This window comes from Octopus bimaculoides, chromosome 25 (genome assembly GCF_046866305.1).
Source record: "Octopus bimaculoides isolate indiv1 chromosome 25, ASM4686630v1, whole genome shotgun sequence".
Taxonomy (NCBI): Eukaryota; Metazoa; Mollusca; class Cephalopoda; order Octopoda; family Octopodidae; genus Octopus; species Octopus bimaculoides.
In genome coordinates, this window is record NC_142952.1 from 21,294,913 (window position 1) to 21,318,914 (window position 24,002).

A 24,002-nucleotide genomic window follows, 5' to 3' on the forward strand; every position below is an offset into this window, starting at 1 on the left:
GCCCTAACCACTGGGCCATTGCGCCTCCACACCATACCACGCACACACATTATATATATATATATATATATTCTTGCTTTAGTAATTTGACTGTGGACATGCTGGAGCAGTAACAAGAACTTTACAGTAACAAGGACTAGAAGTACAAAACATGAGGAAATGCGGACGGGGTGGAGTCACACACACCAATGTCGTCTTAAGCATATTGGATAGCTGCCTGGGGACCTCAAGGGTCTAGAGGTTTGCTGTCAGTAAATACTTATCAGCTCAGTGCAGTGAATTACCCTGGGCTGCTAAGACGGTCCTGACACAACATAAAATGGACAATATTTCTGTTTCATTTATGTGTGTATCCAGTTCTTTTCTCCCGTCTTTCAAGTAATTTTAAATTTTAATAATTTTCATTACTGTAGAATAGTTGTTCGCACCATTTTTGTCTGTGGACCCCTTTGATTCCTTTTTCACTCGGCTGGACCCCATAGCCATTCGATGGTTTAAAAAAATCTTATATTTTTATTATGAAATATTATTAATAATTGTATGAAAAAAGTTATCAGAATATTTTGTGCGTTAGACAAGTATAAACAATTCATTGCAGATAAATTTTAACAGTAAAATCTTATATGGACCCCCAAGGGTCATAAGGACCCCGGTTGAGAACCACTAGAGGCACGTAATACGCATACGCGCACCTACTAACACTAAGGCACACATATACGAACACGTATTTTCTTTTACGGTTTTCAGTCATTTAACTGTTACTATAGTAGGACATCTCCTGCAAGAATTTAGTCGACTCGGTGATTTTATCGAACTCTGTCCAACTGTTATGTTACTGGATATAATATACAAAAATAAGCACCTGTTCTCAGACCGGTCTACTGATTACTCTCTCTTTTTCTCCCGTCCTCTCTCTCTCTTCCACACACATATGACGTCTAAAATAGCGAATTAAACATTAACAAGACGTACATGCATTCATTATACGTACTAAACACATATATACATAGACTCATATTAAATAGTCGACAAAACAAGATACGTACTTTTCTTAATTTGCTCCCCTCATAAACGCATATGAGTGCATATACGCACGCATACATCGTATGCGTTTATGGACACAACTATACATAAAACCCTCCACATACATTCACCACATAGTTACGCATGCACATATATATGTATGTACTTATGTAGGTTCACGCACTTCTCAACTCACGCTCCTGTGTAGATATGCATACAAGTTTATACATACAATAAATATCTATACAGACGAATCTTAAGCACACATAGATATACTTACTGCCATAAAGTACGTATATAATACTCTAACTTTTGATGAACAAGATATTTGTATTACTAATATATAACATACGAGTAGGACATGGTAAATTGCTACGTATTTTAAATATGCGTATGTATGTTTATATATATAAACATACATATATATAGAACTTATATACACACATTCACATATTAACGCACACATGTATGCAAACCATGTAAACATACACAGTTATTTTGATATAAACCTCCTCTTTCTTTCTCATCACACATACATGTATATATATAATTATACCACTTGCGAGCAACTGAAAACATTTTTAACATTTACATTAAGCACATCTCGAAACAACGCACACAAAAGCCAAAAGTTTATGGAGGAATGGAGAGCTATGCATCTCCACAAAATAAAAGATGGGTGCTTACAATGTTTTAAATCATGAATATAAATAAGTATATATATATATATATTAATTTAAAAACACAACTATGCAGATACACTTTTGTAAATACGCACACACATATAGGTATATTACACACGCATAATTATACCCACTAGAAAGCAACTGCAAACTTTTTTTGAACACATCAACATTTAACACGACACACAACTCATTTTACACACACAGCACAAACACAAAACACACATCCCAGTCACACACTACATATCTACACACATAACACAACACAAAAGCCGACAGTTTTATACAGAAAGAAGGACGGTGAGCTGCTATCGTTCTTGTTTAACACTACCTTCTATCTCCAACTTTGTGTGTTGTTTTGTCTCGTTACCTCCGCTCACCCCGTCACCCATATCTATTTATCTCGCCACATAACTCATCATCATCATCATCGTTATTTCAAACACCGCCTCTGTCTCATCTGCAATTGTCGTCGTTTGTTTACAAATTTGGATAACTTTAAAATAAACAACAAACAAGCTGGAAAATGTTGGTAAGAAACGTAAAACTGGTCTTCTTAGGGGTAAGTACTCTACTACTACTACTAGTAATAGTGCTGTGCGGCTTCTGAGAGATGCATGGACATCACAACTTCTCGTTTTGCTACATATATAACTGACCATAGTGCTTTTTTAATTGTAAACGATCATTGTTGTTGCTCTGTGTTTTACTGGTTAATTAATTAAAATTGTCTTTTGTTATTATTGTTAGGAAAAAGCATTAATGTCACCACAACTCCATCTCTCTTTTCTTCCCTGACCTCCTTCTTCATATATACTCTCTTCTATTCTCTAAAAGTTGTGTTTTCCAAAATATCATCATTATAAGCACATACACAAACATCGTATAATCGATACTATATAAAATCGATTTTCAAGTTGATACTGGAAATCGAACCACGGCCCCTGGGACGACGAAATTATGTATACCGGGAACTGGGTTGAAAACACCGATAATTGTCTACATCATTGCTGATGACATCTACATTACATCTGTGTGTGTGTATGTATGTTATATATGTATTTATTTAAGTATAATGTTATATGCTTCATTTCATTTTATCAAACTGGGGCACTGTAAGCTAGTATGTATGTGTTTATCCATGTATGTATGTATTATGTATGTATTTGTAGGTGACGTTCTTAATTTTGTTCTAGATACTCCAGCTGAATCCATGCTGGAGCACTGCTTGTGCGTGGATGTATATATGTATGCACGAAGGCCTGTGTACATGTTTGTATGCATGTTTCCGCAGTTTGTTCATTTTTACCTTGCTATACTGGTCTTTATTTGAGAAGTCAGTGTATACATATGTATATTATGTGTGTGTTGAGGCGCACACACATAATGTACATATATCTTGTCGATCATTATATTCATTTTAATGTGCCTCTTGGTCTTCCATCGTCTAATAGTAAAAGTTTCTTTACTTTCGAAACCATTACTACAGTACACGCGCGCGCCTGTACACACGCATGCATACATATGTTCGTATGGAGCATTTCAATTTGATACAGTTTTTGGAAATTTTGAGGGTGATAGAAAGAAAAGGCTCATCTGAGCTGTTGAGATGATGAAATAAATAGCTTACAGTATCGAATTTGAGAGTTATTAAAAACTTCTTCTCTGCTGATCTCAATTTCTTCTTAACTGCAACGCAAGTATTTGTTTATGTTGCGTATTGTTATTGTTTAGACCCCATGTCATGTTAGTCCTACGTAATCGAAACCGACCTTATCAAAGACTCTCCAACCGTTAGCATTCATCGATAACATTTTTCGTAAATCAGGTATCTAAATTTGTTGTCCGAAAATGGAATACTTCATTATTTATTAAAAAAAAAAGTGTGTGATAATAGAGATTTGGTTGTTATTTCTTCCACTCGGAGCGATCACTGAAGTGTTTTTCATACTGTTTTAGTAAATTCCTTCAAATCTAGAATGTATATACGCACACATGTATATTGACCTCAGTACGTGACTAGTACTTCAATTATTTGACTCCAGAGGGATGAATGACAAAGTTTTAAATCTTTGAATTATAGTTCCTTTCACGTTAAGATTATATAAATCAGCTCAGTACTTAACAGTTATTTTATTTAATCGATACTTGGATGGATGAAGGGTAAAGTTGACCGTTGCGGGGTTGGAACTAAAATAACGCAGAGTCGCTCGACACAGAAACGATTCTGCATCTCCACTGCCTTTGGAAGATTCCTGATAAATAGCGCAAACACATACACAAAAAAATAGCCAAATCTCCCTCAAATCATATTTGTCTTTAGAATAAGATATATTTGATGATGTGGACCTAGTATATCAGAAAACAAAGACGAAGTGGTCATGGATGGGACGTCTTTTATCATAGTTCTTTCTCAATAAGAGCTGATCTGGGGCAAATTTATCTGAGATATTTGGATGACGATATACATTTTGGAAAAAAAAAAAAAAATTCCCCACGGATGGTTTCAATTCGGTTTTAACAAAAAGATTTGGAAGAATTAGGTGAAAGTTCTCCGGTATTTTTTTTTTCATGTAAATAGGATCAATCTTCTTTCCCGTTTGTACGTATGTATGTGTGCTGTTTAGTCCTAGGTTAACCCCAGCCAAGGCATAGTGTCATGACCATTCCGCGTTTATATTATTATTTTTTTTTTTTTCAAAAAAATGTAATTAGGATAACATTGCCTGACGTGTTCTTTCCCTATTATTAAAGCGAGTACAGTGCGCGTTAGAGGCTGCTATTTCTAGTACACTGAGCAACCACTTAGGCTCTCTTGTATCACGAACGAATCGTTATTAAAGATATGGTATGGTGTGAGCTGAGGGTAACTGGTAACTATTTCTAATAACCCAAGCAATCAACCATTTAGAGGGCTCTCTTGTGTCTCGAATGAATTAACTCCAGGTAGCCCCTGATCGAGCTAATATATGATCAGACATACCAGCTGTACACGTTTTGTCTTTTTCAGGGATGTTTGGCACTACATTATTTATTATATATAATTTCACTCGGTCTAAATAATCTACCTATATATATGAATGTATATATTGTATAGCTATAACATATATTGATAAATATGTACACTATTATATACGCTTGTATCTGTGTGAATTGTGTTCACACGCGCGTGAATGTGTGCTTGTGTGTATATAAGAGAGAGAGAGAGAGAGTGAGTGAGATGTTGGCTTTAAGACAAAGAAGTTTAATTTCGATGGCGGGTAAAGTTGTGGAAGCTCATAGTCTGAACCCTGTGTATATATTAGTGGAGATAATGATTTTGAACTGGAAATAATTACAACTGATTCATTAATGTCTTGTAAAAAGTTGGCATCAATCATCATGACCTCTTATTTTCTTCTTTGTGTTTTTTTCTTTCTTTCTCTGAAAAAGAAGAAAAAAAACGAAGTTTCCTGTACTTTTTAAGAAACCTATAATGTGGTGTTGTTTAGCCTTTGGTCAAATTGCTTAACGAGTCCACAAGCATTTCTCTCCAATTAAAGCATAACTAATGTTCTTATTAAAAACATGAGCGCCGCCACAACATCCCGGTTTGCTCCTGTACATCAGAAACTTGAATGTCCAGTTATTTTATTAAATCCATTGTGATTGTAATTAATAATGGTGGTGATAAAATAATGATGATGTAATTATAATATTATTACTTATAATAGTTACTACAGGAGCAATCGCAGGCAATAATTAACTCGAGGAGACATCGATGTTTACAGGAAAGAAACAAAAACTTAGGTGGACATGTCCTATCGTCTATCAATAAAAAGCACTGTATTGACAGTCTTATAGCTTTGTAAATTTTTACTGTCTTGTTGAATTGACTTTCCTACACTTTATACATTATTTAGGTAAAAATTAAAATATGTATGTACAAGAACATTAGATTTTATTTACAAATCAATAAACAGTAGACACTGAATTTAATATCTTCAAAACAAAACTTTGTACATTTACATGTTTTACAGTATCCTCTTTTGTACGTCGTTGCCAGATTTATTATTAATCGAGTAAACACTTGTTTACGAACTAAATACCCTATACAAGAAGTAGAGTTAATATATATTTTTTGACTTTCTGCAAGTTACAGCTATTACTACCATTTTACCCAATCCTCAACAGACGAAATCAACAACGGCATAACTTTCCAGTCACTTTTCGTTGTAAATATAAGTGTAATACGCTACTAAATATGTACATTTAATTTTCGTTTCGTACATAAAAATTATAAATAAAGCAACCTGCGTTCGTATGTGTGTGTATGTATGAATAGTACATGTCTCTCAGTCTGTCTGCCTATGTATATATGTGCGTGTTTTACTCTTCTTTTTGGTATTTGTCAACGTATCTCGTTTTCTGAAAATAACGTACAATTGCTGTGCTGATGACGCCTATTGAGTCAGAACGCAAAACTGCAGCTGTCCTCGTATCAACTTTGGAGATTTCTTGATTCTTGAAATTGGCAATCTTTCGTTTTGACTCGAAGGCGTGTGCGCGCAGGTCAGCTGTTCCCATACTGCGTTCAGTAAATTCTGTAAAAAAATTTCATTCATTAATTTTTGTGGCTGGAAATGTATATTTTGCTTGAAGTCAGCATAAAGTGAAAGAGAGAGAAAATGGACAGGGACTCTCTCTCTCTCACACACACGCACACATATAAAACACATGTATGCATATGTATTTATGTATGTACGTGTATATGGCAGATAGTGGGTGTACGTATGTTTGTGTGCGTGTGTGACCGATCCTAGCCATTTTACACATACATAACACCTATCTCTCTTTCTCTCAATCACTCACACACTCTTTAAAAAAAAGATGCGTGAAAAACTAAATAAACAAACCAAAAAATTACGCTATCACTCTCTCCCCCTCTTTCTCTCTCACTCACTCACACACACACACACACACACACAAAGCAAGACACATCTCTCTGACAACACACTTCTCTCTCTCAGACAAACGCTCACTAAAAAAAGATGTGAGAAAAGTAAATAAAATTTACGCTATCACTCACTCACTCACTCTCTCTCTCTCTCTCTTTGACACACACACACACCACACACTTTCTCATTTTCTGACAACACACAGCTCTCTCTCTCTCTCAAAATTACTCAAAAAATATGCAGGGAAAAATTTAAAAAAATGTATGCTTTCACTCTCTCTCTCCCTCAGACACACACACAGAACAACACCTCTCTCTCACACACACACACACACACACACAACACACTTTCTGTTTTCCTCCCCCCATCAACATATACACACGTCCCTGTCCATTTTCTCTCTCTTTCACTTTATGCTGACATCAAACGAAATGCATACATTTCCACCCACAAAAAAAAAAGATTTTTTACGTATTTACCCAAGTACTGTACCTTAACAGCTGATTGGGTCAGCTATGTCATTGACAAGTCTTCAAGTTATATCGAAACATAACCAAATTATCTCCCCTTCTCATCTGGAGTCAGTACCAAGCAAAATAAAGCAATTGGTCTACCCTCTGGAAGCAGTAATAATTTTAATAAATCAAGTATGTATTTTGTATATTATTTAATAGGCCTTTATTCGTCTTCATAATTTTTACACACACATATTTTGGGTCTCACCCTTTGGTATATTGCTCATTGGTTTTCTAAACTTACTTTCTTGGTTCTTTTGTTTTATTTTTTATTTTTTACAACTGGCTTTTTGTTGTGGCTGGTGTAGAAATTCCATGCGACAATGTAATATTTGGTAAGGTTATCTAAGCCTAATGATTAGCTACGTTGAGTAGAGTTCATTGCACAACAATTGCATTACGAGCTAGTTAAGAAACATATCTAGAGTACATTTTACCTATTTCGCTCCCTCAGTTTGGATTTTTATGTATATATATATATATATATATATAAAAGAGAGATTTTGTCCATTTGTTTGTCCTCCAAAATGAAAGTAAATATTTCAAGGGAAACTTTTAAGCTTTTTCTTCTTATGTAGGGAAGCTATTATGCTTTTTCTTCTTATCTTATATCTTGTCTATATATATAAAAGAGAAATTCTGTCCGTTTGTGTGTTTGTTTGTCCACCAAAATGAAAGTAAATGGATCAAGGGAAGCTATTATACTTTTTCTATATCTCCTATTATAATACTGCCTAATTTGTCTCAACAAAAATTGTGCAATGGTACAACACTAATCGTGCACAAACCTATGAGGAATTGCATGGAGACAAATATTCTCACTGGTCGTGGTAAACGTGACACTGTCTTCGTTTCTTGCATACCAGTTATATCATCTAATGTCCCATTCCAATTTAAGCCATTACAGTTTCCTATCCCACTTTCTTTTGCCATGAGCATTAATAAAACTCAAGGCCAAACACTAAAAATCGCTGGATTGCAACTTGAAGAACAAACAGAAGTTCATATATGAAATCCATCTTTTTCCTACTTCAATTATTACATGTTTTTCTCTTATATAATACACACATACAAGACAAGTAAACCTAAATCTGTAGTTATAGTCTCACCCTGGTACACATTTGAAACTGAATTTTTCAATTCCCTTTGGCCTATTCAAATGTCAAAAGAAACCGTGACAAATGGGTCTTTCACTTCACCTGTTGCCTTCTCAGTGCTATTGAGCAGTCACCTGGATTCCATAAAGCTATTCTTCTATATGATATACCCATTTTACTAGCTTCTCAGCCCAAGAAACAGTAAAAGTAATTATCCGATCGATGATATTATTGCTAGTATATATATCATCATCATTTGCTGTTTGTTTTCCATGCTTGCATGGGTTGGATGGTTTGACTGAGCTCTAGAGAGCCAGCGACTGGACCAGGCTATATATATATATATATATATATATATATATATATATATATATATATATATATATATGCACCATTTTGAGCGTGGCCGTTGCCAGTACCGCCTGACTAGCTCCCGTAGGATTTTCGAGTGAGATCGTTGCCAGTGCCCCTGGACTGGCTTGTGCGGGTGGCACATAAAAGACACCATTTCGAGCGTGGCCGTTTTCGTGCGGGTGACACGTAAAAGCACCCACTACACGCTCTGAGTGGTTGGCGTTAGGAAGGGCATCCAGCTGTAGAAACTCTGCCAAATTAGATTGGAGCCTGGTGTTGCCATCCGGTTTCACCAGTCCTCAGTCAAATCGTCCAACCCATGCTAGCATGGAAAGCGGACGTTTTGGCAGAGTTTCTACAGCTGGATGCCCTTCCTAACGCCAACCACTCAGAGAGTGTAGTGGGTGCTTTTACGTGTCACCCGCACGAAAACGGCCACGCTCGAAATGGTGTCTTTTATGTGCCACCCGCACAAGCCAGTCCAGGGGCACTGGCAACGATCTCGCTCGAAAATCCTACGGGAGCCAGTCAGGCGGTACTGGCAACGGCCACGCTCAAAATGGTGCATCTCATGTGCCACCCGCACAAGAGCCAGTCCAGGGGCACTGGCAACGATCTTACTTGGCTTGCCGGGTCTTCTCACGCACAGCACATTTCCAAAGGTCTCGGTCAGTAGTGATCGCCTCGGTGAGGCCCAATGTACGAAGGTCTTGCCTCACCACCTCAGCCCAGGTCTTCCTGGGCCTACCTCTTCCACGGGTTCCCTCAACTGTTAGGGTGTGGCACTTTTTCACGCAGCTATCCTCATCCATTCTCACCACATGTCCATACCAGCGCAATAGTCTCTCTTGCACACCACAACTGATGCTTCTAATGTTCAGCTTTTCTCTCAAGATACTTACACTCTGACGGGTATTCACATTGACATTACACATCCAACGGAGCATACTGGCTTCATTCCTTGCGAGCTTACGTATGTCCTCAGCAGTTACAGCCCATGTTTCACTACCATGTAGCATGGCTGTTCGTACGCATGCGTCATACAGTCTGCCTTTTACTCTGAGTGAGTCCCTTTGTCGCCAGCAGGGGTAAGAGCTCTCTAAACTTTGCCCAGGCTATTCTTATTCTAGCAGCTACACTTTCAGCGCACCCACCCCCAACTAACTTGGTCGCCCAGATAGCGGAAGCTATCGACTACCTCTAGTTTTTCACCCTGGAATGAGATAGAAGTTGTTTCCTGTTTGTTTACAGTCTTTATTGCACCTGCACATCTGCCACAAACAAAAACTAACTTGCTAGTTAACCTGCTTTTGATGTTGCTGCACCTCTTATGTGTCCATAGCTTGCACCGGGTACATCTTATAGAGTTACTACCTACTCCTTTTCTACATACTGAGCAGGGCCATCTACCTGAAGGGGTTTGTGTTTTATCTACCTTCCTACTTATTAGGATTTTGGTTTTAGCTGGGTTGACTCTAAAGCCCTTCAATTCTAGACCTTGCTTCCACACCTGAAACTTCTCTAGTTCTGATAGTGACTCCGCAATTAGGGCAAGGTCATCAGCATAGAGGAGCTCCCAGGGGCAACCTGTCTTGAACTCCTCTGTGATTGCCTGGAGGACTATGATAAATAAGAGGGGGCTGAGGACGGAACCTTGGTGGACCCCTACCTCTACCCGGAATTCATTGCTGTACTCATTTCCAACCCTCACCTTACTGGCAGCATCTCTGTACATGGCTCGCACAGCTCTCACTAACCATTCTTCTATCCCAAGTTTCCTCATTGACCACCAGATAAGGGATCGGGGGACCCTGTCAAAGGCTTTCTCCATGTCAACGAAAGCCAGGTACAGAGGTTTATCCTTAGCTAGGTATTTCTCCTGCAGCTGTCTCACTAGAAATAAGGCATCAGTAGTGCTTTTACCTGGCACGAACCCAAACTGCATCTCATCTAAATTGATTCCCTCCCTAATTAGTTGGGCTATGACCCTCTCTGTAACTTTCATAACCTGATCTAACAGCTTGATGCCTCTGTAATTATTTGTATCTAAAGCGTCACCTTTACCTTTGTAGCAGTTGACTATGATGCCGCTACACCAGTCATTGGGTATGACTCCGTGTATCACCTGGTTCGTAATACGGGTGACTAGGCTATAGCCAACACTGCCAGATATTTTGAGCATTTCTGCAGTGATTCCTGATGGGCCGGGGGCTTTCCCGGTCTTCATACTCTTAATTGTTTTATCTACCCCGGTACTATCAACTCGGATAGCTGGTCCCTCTATTGGGTCGACATACGGCAGGCTCTCTTCCTCCCATTCATTCTCTTTATTAAGCAATCTATTGTAGTGGCATCTCCAGACCTCTTTCTTTGCATCCTCATTTAGTGCAAGCGTACCATCATCCATGCGAACACATTTCTCTCCTACACTGTCTTGCAACACAAAATACCTCGAGTCTTTGGTCCTCACGGCGCAGAACATTGGCAAATCTTTTCTTATCTGCTTCCCCTCTGGCTAAATAAACCTGTCGCCTAGCCTCCCTTCTGGCACATTGGTACAATTCCCTGCTACCACCGTTCTTCCAGTCCTTCCAAGCCTGTCTCTTTTGTCTAATAGCCTTGTCTACCTCCTTGTTCCACCACCACGTTACTCTGGGTCGGGAGGGGACCTTACACCACCCACAAATCTGGTCGGTGGCTTTCAACAGGTTGTCCCGCAGAAATCTCCAATTGTCTTCTACGTTGTATGATGCTATATCCCCTTCTATTTCGTTAAATGCTTCAAGTAACTTGTCTCTAAGTCTCTGTCCATTTGCAGGGTCTTTAAGCTTCCACACCCTTCTCCTCCAAGCCTGTCTAATTCTGGGCACCCATTTTGCCTTGATCCCAAAGTCGCTAACTACTAATCTATGTTGTGGGGTACATTCTTCGCCTGGGTAGGTTTTGGCATTTATAAGCCACCCTCTTTCCCTATTTCTGGCGAGGATGTAGTCGATTTGGCTAGAGTGTCTGCCGGAGCGGTAGGTGACTAGGTGACTGGCAGGTTTCCTGAAGTTGGTATTGCAGACCATAAGATCGGTTGCATCACAGAACTCCAGCAGTCTGGTTCCCTCCTCGATGCGGGAACCGAAGCCATAGCCTCCATGTATGCCATGGAAGCCTCCAGCACGACGTCCGACATGACCATTGAAGTCTCCAGCCACAAAGAGAAGGTCCCTGTCACTCGTCGACGAGGTAGTTTGCAAGAGGGTGTCATAGAATTGATCTTTCAGACCATCTGGTAGCCCCGGTTGAGGTGCATAGGCTGAGATGACAGTAGCTAATCTATGATGAAGCACTAGTCTGATCTTAAGTACTCTGTCACTTACTCTAACGACCTCGATTACCTTATCCACCCATTTCTCCGCTAGAAGTATTCCTACGCCCCCGACCCCGTCAGTGTTCCCTGCCCAGAAAATCTTGTACCTGTGTTCTTTGCCTGTGAGGAACCTCGCAGAACCTCCTCTCCATCTTACTTCCTGGATGCAGCACATATCTACGCGTCTCCGTTCAAGCATCTCAACGACGTCCGACATGACCATTGAAGTCTCCAGCCACAAAGAGAAGGTCCCTGTCACTCGTCGACGAGGTAGTTTGCAAGAGGGTGTCATAGAATTGATCTTTCAGACCATCTGGTAGCCCCGGTTGAGGTGCATAGGCTGAGATGACAGTAGCTAATCTATGATGAAGCACTAGTCTGATCTTAAGTACTCTGTCACTTACTCTAACGACCTCGATTACCTTATCCACCCATTTCTCCGCTAGAAGTATTCCTACGCCCCCGACCCCGTCAGTGTTCCCTGCCCAGAAAATCTTGTACCTGTGTTCTTTGCCTGTGAGGAACCTCGCAGAACCTCCTCTCCATCTTACTTCCTGGATGCAGCACATATCTACGCGTCTCCGTTCAAGCATCTCAACAATTTCACCAGATCTACCTTTCAGCGTGCCGACGTTGAGAGTGCCAATCCTAACAGTATGGGTGTTGGGGGTGTGGGCCTGTAGCCTGGGAAGGGGAAAAGCAGTGTCGTGTACCTGAAAAGAAAACTTGCAATTGGAAGAATTCATAAGCAAAACAGTACCTACAACCTGCAAACATTACTCAAACTTAATGCGCTACCCAAAGGTAGGGCAGAGGGTGGCCAAGGCCGCTAGATGGGTTCTGGGAGACAGCCGAGGATGACAGGATGACAGAGGAATGCACTTCCGGTGGAGGGGGTGGAGGGGCGGGTGTACCATCAGCGAGGAGATAGGGCTCTTGATCGTAGATTTTAAATATTTGAGAGACAACAATGCATAAATCGTAATTTTTAAAAGAGCAATGAAATCTAGGTGAATAGAATATATACGTAGCATGAATTTAGGAAGCTTAGAAAATGAATAAGTATGAATTTAAGACAAAAACTGAATTCAATTGAATTTCATGGAGAGAAACAAGATAAATAATAGAGGGCAGACTAAAGCATGAAAGGTATGAGATGTTTGAGGCCGTAAATAAATAAAAATCTCTGTTATCTGCATCTTGGAGACTTCGTCGTAGTATGTCAGCGGAGAAGAGATTGAGATAATTTAGAATGGATTTCTCATTTATATATACCCAGAACCTGAAAACCTTAAGGAAAAACTACGAGAGAGAGAGAGAGAGGGACTGATTTAGAGAGGATGGAGAGGTAGACAGAGGCATGGCAGGAGAAAAGATCATCATCATCATCATCATGGCTGTCAATGAACAACATATGAGAACAGCATTGATAGAATTCTTTTCAATGCACATCAATGATGACTTCGCAAAAACATTACTTTATGTTGAAGTACCCTGTATTTCACTTGAAACAGTAGTAACAAAGAATGGCAAAGAAGGAAACAAGAAAATAAGTTGAAGGCCATTTGAACGTTTTCAAAGAAGAAACACTTAGTCATGTTTATGTTGTCACACTAAAGGCAGGAGAACTGTGTTGCTTAAGAAATCTATTGCATGAAGTTTGAAATAGTATTTTTGATACCTCAGTCTAAGGCATCTCCTTTACCTTTTTAGTAGTTGGCTATAATGCTGTTACACCAGTGGTTGGGTATGACACTTTCTTGGACTACCTGATTAACTATACGTGTGACTAGCCCATACCACTGTCCATCCAGTATTTTAAGCATGTCGGCAGTAATTCCTGATGGACCAGGGACTTTCACCATCTTCATATTCTTAATTGCTTTATCTATCACACTGCTATCACACTGCTGTCAACTCTGACAGCCAATGCCTCTTTTGGTTCCACATTTGGAAGACTATCCTTCTACCATATGCATTCTCATATACATAGGCACAGACTTGGCTGTGTGATTAAGATGCATTGCAACCTTGTAGTTTCAGGTTCAGTCCTTCTACACAACACTTTGGGTGTCTTCTGCCATACTCCTGGGCCAACTAATGCCTCGTGAGTGAGTCTGGAAACTGTGTGGAAGCTTGTTATATATGTGCATGTGTGTCTTTGTGCCTGTGTTCTTCCCACTGTTTGAAAAGTGGTGTTGGCTTGTTAATGTCTCTGTTTCGACAAAAGAGAGCAATAGACTTAAAAAATAAGTACTGTGGGCAATCTGTTTGATTAAAACTGCACAAGATGGTGTCCCACCACGGCTGCACTGCAATGACTGAAACAAGTGAAAGATAACAGAAAATGTGTGTGTGTGTGTGTGTGAGAGAGAGAGGGAGAGAAAGAAAGAGAAAGAAAGAGAGTACATTGTTTATCTTTACTCTCTTAGCTGATAAAGTGCTATTTCACTTGCTGAAGCCTTACCACATAATATATATGTATATTCTTTTATTTGTTTCAGTCATTTGACTGCGGCTATGCTGGAGCACTGCCTTTAGTCGAAGAAATTAACCCCTGGACTTTTTCTTTGTAAGCTTACTACTTATTCTATCGGTCTCTTTTGCCGAACCACTAATTTTCAGGGACGTAAACACAGCAACATTGGTTGTCAAGCGACGGTGGTTTGGGGGGTGGGGGGAAAACAAACACAGACACAAAGACACCTATACACACATCTATATCTATATATATATATAAAATATATGCAATGGTCTTTTTTCAGTTTCCGTCTCCCAAATCCACTCCCAAGGCTTGGGTCAGCCCGAAGCAATAGTAGAAGACACTTGCCCAAGGTGCCATGCAGTGGGACTGAACCTGGAACCATGTGGCTGGGAAGCAAGCTTCTTATTACATAGCCATGCCTGCTTCTATTATATATATATATATATATATATATATATATATATATATATATATATATATATATATATATATATATATATATATATATATATATATATATATATATATATATATATATATAATTTTTTAAAAATTCTGAATGCTCATGAAACTTATGGAAATGTGGCTACAGTTTTACATTACATATTTGTGTTCTTTTCTCTCACCTTTATTTTTATGTTAGAATTTCTATTTCTTTTGTTAATATTCCTAAACCATTAACGAAGTTTGGCTAGCAATTTTTGCTTTCTTTTCCATTTTTTTTTTTTTTTTTTTTTTTGTGTAGAAGGGCGACTGTGTTCTGGCCAGTTCTTTCTAACCAACTTCTGAACATTCTGTTTATAGACTGCTTGATCTATTCCACCAATGATCATTTGTCGATTTGTCTGTTGATCTTGTAAAAAATCTTGTTTTCTCTGAGGTGCTTTTTTATCTCTCCTACAACTGCAGTTTTTAAAGGAGTTGCACTTGCAACAGGAAATGTCAAATAAATCTTTTGTTGCATTGTTTTTAAACACATTACACTTTGTTTGAAACAATGGCACATTTTTTCTATTTTTCACTGATTTTAGTAATGCTAGGTACTTTCGACAGAAGTTTAAGATTTTTGGTTTAACTGACTCAATTGTAACACTAGGAATGGATGCCTTTTGCCAAAGAAGGATTATCTTTTCTGCTACAATCTTGACAATTTGTGTAATTGAAGGATCTTTCCTAACTACATTCTTTTCTTTTTCTCGTTCAAATAAAACACATTTTAGTACGTCCTTGTAAGTTGGCAAAACTCACTCACTAAGATCACATGACATACCAAATACTGGGCATTCAATAGCATGACATGTTATTGGCTTATGATTCATCACTAAATGTAAACAACACTAAATTTAACATGATCATTAATCTTAATACAATGGCCTAAAATCAAGGTACAAAGCAGAAAGTTTCACACACATAGGATGTACATCTACAGGCAATGACCATTGCAGCGGCACTGGAGAGAAGTTCACACTCCCGTTCTCTTTATAGTCAATGCAGAACATCAGGATATAAGTCAATTGTTTTGAAACTGGGAATGCAACCTCTTAAGGATACTATATTTACTGTTTTGCATTCTTTTACATAGAAATATGTATTCATTATGAGCCTGAAAAAATTGGGCCTCACCGAGGCGATGACTACGGACCGAGACCTTTGGAAATGTGCTGTGCGTGAGAAGACCCGGCAAGCCAAGTAAGATCGTTGCCAGTGCCCCTGGACTGGTTCTTGTGCGGGTGGCACATGAGATGCACCATTTTGAGCGTGGCCATTGCCAGTACCGCCTGACTGGCTCCTGTAGGATTTTCGAGCGAGATCGTTGCCAGTGCCCCTGGACTGGCTTATTTCGAGCGTGGCCGTTTTCGTGCGGGTGACACGTAAAAGCACCCACTACACTCTCTGAGTGGTTGGCGTTAGGAAGGGCATCCAGCTGTAGAAACTCTGCCAAATCAGACTGGAGCCTGGTGTTGCCATCCGGTTTCACCAGTCCTCAGTCAAATCGTCCAACCCATGCTAGCATGGAAAGCGGACGTTAAACGATGATGATGATGATGATGATGCAAAGTTCTTTAGACACCTTTCTTTTAGCACTAATTTGCAACAAAATATCAATTCTTGGTTACTAATTTTGAAAGTTGCATTTTTCACTCCACCCTAATGTACACCCTAAAGGTAATTTGGTATATTCAATATTTTATCCACTTTTTTTACTAAATTCAGGTATGCTGATAATTTTAATTCTGATAAATTATTTCTTCTGACATTTTTGCTCTGGTCATTCTTATTGCATCTGCAGGAATTCTGATTTGTGTACCATGGTGAAAATCTTCTTCATTGTGATGAAAATGGCACCAAAAGAAAAGGAATTGTATGAAGATTTGAAGAAAATTATTTTTAATTTGCACAAGAATGGTTTAGAATACAAGTTAATTAGCAAATGAATACATATTAGTGTAAACACAGTTGCCAAAGTAATTCAGAAATTGAAAGCTACTGGATGGCTAAGCAATAAGCATCGTCCACATTGTCCTATTTTAACTGCACATGATATTCGCCACATCCAACATTGCGTGATGGACGACAGGTGTTGTACTGCTTCATTATTGGCCCAAGAAGTAAGTGTCTTCTGTTAGTGGAAAGAATGTTTGCGGAAGTTTGAACCAGTGTGGACTTCATGGATGCATTCCTCGTAGGAAGCCTCTCTTCACTACCAGGCATAAATCGAGTCATCTTTCTTTGCTGAAACCTATGTCAATAAAGGGAAGGAGTTTGGGAATAAAATTCTTTTTTCTGATGAGACTAAGATCAACTTGTTTGGGTCAAATGCTATTAAGTGAGTATGGCAACGACCAGGTGAAGATAATAGTGATAAATGCACCATGCCTACCATGAAACATGGCTGCATTCATGCATCCTTGGGGATTCAAGGCTTTATTGTGACATATTGCAGAAAACAATGTTGAAAAGCATCAAGGAACTAGAAAGACATTCCATGTTCCAACAAGATAAAAAGGTAAAGTTATTACCTTGGCCTACCATGTCACCTGATTTAAACCCAAAAGACATTTGTGGGGTGTTTTGAAAAGGAAGGTTGAGGAGAAAAGTCCCCACAATGTAACACAGTTGAAAGACATCATTCAGGATGAATGGAGGTTGATTTCATTGGTTATATGCGGAAACTTAGTTGACTATGCCCGAAGACTTAAGGCAGTCATTGAAAGCAAGGGCAGTCACACCAAATATTGAACATAGCAAATAATCCATTTTTGTTTCGTTCATATCTTTGAAAATGTTTATTGTTTTGCATTTTATATTTGTATAATGTTTGCATGCATAATATATTTTATTCAATATAAATTTCGTTTGATTTCCTTCAATATTATCAGATTAATGGCAATTTTATGGAATTTTCTTTAGGGGTGTACATACTTCTGAGAGATACTGTATATGTATATATGTATATACATATGCATATGTGTATATACATATGTATATATGTATATACATATGTATATATGTATATACATATGTATATATGTATATACATATGCATATGTGTATATACATATGTATATGTGTATATACATATGTATATGTGTATATACATATGTATATGTGTATATACATATATATATGTGTGTGTATATACATATATATAAATGTGTATACATATGTATATATGTGTATACATATGTATATATGTATATACGTATGTATATATATGTATATACATATCATTCAACTACAGTAGTAGTTGAATAATATTCTCAAGGCTGCAATTTACTCACATGCAGCATCTTTCAGAGTTTGTTGCTAATTCAGTTCTTAACCAAATTGAAAACTGTTAACATTTTTGAAGAGGACTGGTCCTTAGCTACATTTTGGCATAACAAAATTGTGATTTGGTTCAGTAGAAACAAGTTTACATCAAAATTTGTAGCAATGTTACAGGAGAGTATAGCTTCAATGATAGACGAAAGCATGAAGAATTTCATAGTTTTGGTCCCATGCAACAAAAATTTGTATCAAAAAAGTTGTGAGGTAAAATATGAAAAATATATAAGTAGGGCAAAAAATTGGATTTAAGTATAATTAACTTTTTATATTTTAAAAACAAACTATAATTTAATTAAGCTTGAATGATAGAGCTCAATTCGAAGAATTTCATGGTATCAATCTTATGCAATGAAGTTTTAAAAGAAAAAAGTTATGAGTGCTTGTTTCTCAAATTTGAGGATGATAATATAGTTCTATACTTTTTTATGAATATAGTTCTATAAGGGGACTTTTAATATATGTCACCAGCATCATTGAGGTAAGGAAAAAATTGTCAACAACACTGCTAATTTGCAATTAGTTTAATTACATCAGCTTAAATGACAGACAATTTTTAATAAGGTAAAATCAGAAATTATTAATTGACACATTATTAATTTTAATAAGGTAAAATCAGAAATTATTAATTGACACATTATTAATTAGCATAATAGCATAGCCTGGAAAAAACATGGATTACATTGAAAAATGCGAGCAAGAGAAATAACATTCTTATAAACCTGGAAAAGTAGTGGACAAGTTCTTACACTTGGAAAAGTTCAGGGCAACTTGTTAAATCTGTTAAAGTACAGAACAAGAACATTTTTACTTAAAATATTGCAAAATTTGAATATTAAAAATTATTTGATTTTAATTTACAAAGTAACATTTTAATTAAAAAAGGTACCATCATTTTGTTGAAATATTGACACACTAGAATACTTAAATAATGAGAGCTAGAAGTACCAATATAGCTAAAGTTTTATGCAAAGTAGAATTTATATATGGCAGGCAAATTCATTACGTAAAAAATAGGCATTGGGTCTAGACTAAAAAAAATGGGAAGACTTGGCAATAACTCAAGCAAATTTTACTGAGAATTTGTTATAGGTAGATTTTACTGTAATATGTAAATAATTTTTATATTATTCTATCTATTGTACTAACTAATTATGTACTATTATTATTTAACCTATCTTCAAATTTCTAATTAAAAAAATTATTTTTTTTAAAGTGCAAAAAATATTTTGAGTTATTTTTTTAATTTTTAATAGAAGTAGCAAGTAATAATAGAAGTAATCACTTGTAATAACATTTTTAGTTTTAATAAAAGCTAATATTTTCTAAATCTAAATATTTTATTTGAAATTTTATCATTAGCTGCAATATTTTAAGTAAAAATTTTCTTGTTCTGTACTTTACAATATGTAATAAGTTCTCCTGAACTTTTCCAAGTGTAAAAATTTGTCCTGTACTTTACCAGGTTTATAATCTTAAGAATATTATTTCTCTTCCTTGCATTTTTCCATGTAATATATATATGTGTATATATATGTGTGTGTATATGTATATACATATGTATATGTATGTATATGTATATACATATGTATATGTATGTATATGTATATACATATGTATATGTATGTATATGTATATACATATGTATATATATGTATATATATGTATATACATATGTATATATATGTATATGTATGTAGTTCAAATTTACAGAAAACAAAAGCCGACAACAGGTGTAGGAACAACAAGTAGGTATATTAGTTTAACAAAATCCAAAACAAACAATGTGCATTCGTGAAATTAAAAATGTAAAAGGGCACCAATTAGCCCATTGTACCCTGTATATATATATGTGTGTGTGTGTGTGTGTGTGTGTATATATATATATATATATATATATATTATAAATTAACTACCAACAAAAATAATTGGTAAGCTAACTCAAAAAATCATCACCAAAATAGCAGAAAAAAACGACAGTGAAGGTATGCAGACTCTTCAAGAATCGATCCTTTTGGTTATATTAATACTAATAAAGGAGTTACGAAGCAAAAACGTATAAATTCAAATGAACATATTTATCTTCTTCAATATATATTTCAGTATAAAGAATTCATTAAGAGGCTTAAATCAAAATTTCTTTACACATCATTCAGGAATAAATATAACATCAGAAAAAATACATTCCGTTTAAAAACACAAACCGTTCATGGCCAAAAAATTTTTTGGCCATGAACGGTTTGTGTTTTTAAACGGAATGTATTTTTTCTGATGTTATATTTATTCCTGAATGATGTGTAAAGAAATTTTGATTTAAGCCGCTTAATGAATTCTTTATACTGAAATATATATTGAAGAAGATAAATATGTTCATTTGAATTTATACGTTTTTGCTTCGTAACTCCTTTATTATTATTTATATATATATATATATATATATATATATATATAGTTTTAGAGAAAATAACCAAGTTTCAAGAACTCATCGATGAAAATCCACTATCACATATAGAAAAATTAACAATTAAAAGCACAATGTACTAATTTTATCTTCATTATTATTTTAAACTTAAACTTCGTTTAAATTGTATTTAAAACAAAGATTATTTAAAACAATGATAATTTATGTAAGCTGTTTTTTGTATATAATATACATGTTATTATAATGGATGAAGGGAGGATTATTGAATGGTTATTATTTTGATATTTTGATATTTTTAATAATTTTTCTATCTTTATAAAATAAGTATTTCATATTAATTCATTTGGTACTTATTGTTGGTTGAGATATATATATCTAATTATTGTTCTACTTACGATCTGACGAGTAGCTATATTTTTGAATAGAATTTATTTTCGATAATTTCAATTGATTTTAATCGATTTAAATTTCCTTTCTATTTGAAAATTAGTTATGAAACACGTGTAATTATTTTATTATATTTATCTTATGATATTTACTTTGCTTGATATTATACTCATTTATTGTGCTTTTAATTGTTAATTTTTCTATATGTGATAGTGGATTTTCATAGATGAGTTCTTGAAACTTGGTTATTTTCCCTAAAACTATATATTTTATATATATTTTATCTATAAAGCTCAATTTAATTTTAATTTTTTATAAATTGATTTTAATTGAGTGTTTACCTGTAATTTTGGATTTTGTCCCTAATATTATATATATATATATATATATATATATATATATATATATATATATATATATATGTATGTATATATATATGTGTGTGTGTGTATATATATATATATATATATTATATATATATATATATGTGTGTGTGTGTATAAGGTCTGATCAATAAGTATCCGGTCTGTTGCTATAGTAATGAAGCTAAAGTACACAGAGTGAAGCTGCTTGGCAAAGATTGACCTTGAACTCTGCTGTGCATGCACCCTAAGTTTTAATGTTCTAGCTCACTTCCACTGTTTACAGCAATGTGGGGGATGAACGTGTGTAGCATGTGATCATCGCATTGACAATGACAAAGAAAGGTGTCATGGTGATACCCACTCAGAGGCCTACACAAAGTTGCAGAAAGTGTATAGAGAGGAATGTATGAGCTGCACACAAGTGTACAAGTGGTTGAGACGTATCCAAGATGACCGAAAAAATGTTGATATTGATGAACTTTCTTGAAGACCTGAAACCAGCAGAACTGAGAAAAGCATTGCAGATAAGCATGCAGCTGTGAGGGGAAATCATTGAATTACTCAGTTTAGTCCATTATCACTGACGATTTAGGTATGAGACATGTGTCTGCCAAGTTTGTGCCGAAAATGCCTTCAGCTGACCAAAGAGACGCTTGGGTTTCAGTTGCACAAGATCTCCTTGATTGTGTTGAGAATGATGAAAACTTTTTGAAAACTTTGCCTTTGAGCAAGTATCACCAAGCTTTTGATAAAATTTAATGCAGATTCTCAAGTGCCGATTTCTAACTGCAGGGAACCTGTGGTAGAGGTAGACCCAGGAAGAAAACGTTTAGACATTTACTACCATCTGATTGACTCTTTCTAAAGTTTTCTTTCCTTTTCTTGTGGGTAGATGGTACCTTTGGCTGTCTGAAATTTATGACCAACAGCCACCTAGGAGCTTTGCTCTTTATTCTAAATATAGGCCGTCTTCTAGTCTTAGATATTTGTGGATGATAAGGAGATAGATAAATTGGAAATTAATTACAACCCTATGACCCCCACTGTTTTCCATGCCACTCTAAAAATTGTAGTCTGTTATTCTCTTAGCTATTCTTGCTACAATAGTGACAACATGAATTTCTTCCATCCTCTTACTCTGTTAAAATGTTTAAGAAAAATTATATTAATATATCTTGTCTGTTGAAAATCCATATTTGTGCAGTTGAAGATAGCACTGTATTTAAATTAATGTAATGGTTGTATTGTTCAATTAAATGGAGCCACTTGAAATGGTCATACTCCATTTCTACTTGAAATCCTGTTACTTATTTTGATTTTATATATGTGTGTGTGTGTCGTGTATATATATATGTACACACACAGACACACACACACATATATATAAAAATTAAGATGTAAACTCAAATTAGGCAATCATACTCATACAGTTATAGATTCAACTTAAAATGCACATACATATTGACATGAATACTTAAAAAAATATTTGTAAAATATAAGTATACATAAAAATACATGTAAATAAAACCCATGTGGGATATGTATGAAGAAAGTGTGAGAAAAAGAGAACAAATAAAAATTTTTTTATTCTAAAATTAAGAGCGGTTAAGAGTTTCAATTAAATGATCCATAGAAATTGGTGTGTTTTTTTTTTAAAATTTATAAATGGTATATAAGGTATATAATACAGTTCAAGGAAGTCTACTTTCTACAACCACTTCCAGAGTTCATGTCCTGGTAGAAAATTAATAAAAATCTTACAAACCATGTGGACAATGTCAAAGGTATCCTCATAAAATCACATTCTTGACACTTTTTGATTCTTACAGACTGATGGATATATATATATATATATATATATATATTGCTTTTCACATGAAATCGACTTCACCATACTTCTGATGCGTGAATAATTTGACCTCGGATAAATCTTAGGCTCTTCATTTGATTTTTTTAATTAAAAATAAATAATATTGCTTTATATTTAAGATTCACTTCTTTAAAAAGGTTCCTCAATGTCAACTTCCGGTATTGACGTAACAACGGCAAAAAGCTTTCACTCTCTATTTTGTGTGTGAGTGTGTATGAGAGAGAGAGAGAGAGAGAGAGAGAGATAGAGAGAGAATAAATACTACATACACACCGCTCTCTCACTCTGTCTCACACACATACACACGCACACACACACACCTTGACTCACTCACACTCTGTCTCTTACAAACACACACATACATAAATGTATACAAACATATTTACAAAGACACACATGTGTATGCGCACATGTGAGTGTTTGTAAGACACAGAGTGTGAGTGAGTCAAGGGCTGTGTTGTCATATGCATACATCCAAAGATGTATGTATATTTATGCATGTATGTATACATGACAACAAACCTCTCTCTCTCACTCACACTCTGTCTCTTACAAACACACACATACATAAATGTATACAAACATAATTACAAAGACACACGTGTGTATGCGCGCACGCGTGCGTGGGGGTTTCCACAATCGCCATTTATTTCAATTACTCTTGTGAGGATATTCACG

The 24,002-nt window shown here is 36.0% G+C and overlaps 1 long non-coding RNA gene across 1 annotated transcript; it reads left to right on the plus strand.

Annotated features, from left to right (window-relative positions):
• Positions 1-75: 75 nt before the first annotated feature.
• Positions 76-17,803, plus strand: LOC149131121 (uncharacterized). The gene is made up of 2 exons (XR_016238313.1): positions 76-2,268; positions 16,743-17,803. It is a non-coding gene; the product is annotated as an uncharacterized LOC149131121 (long non-coding RNA).
• The last annotated feature ends 6,199 nt before the right edge of the window (positions 17,804-24,002 follow it).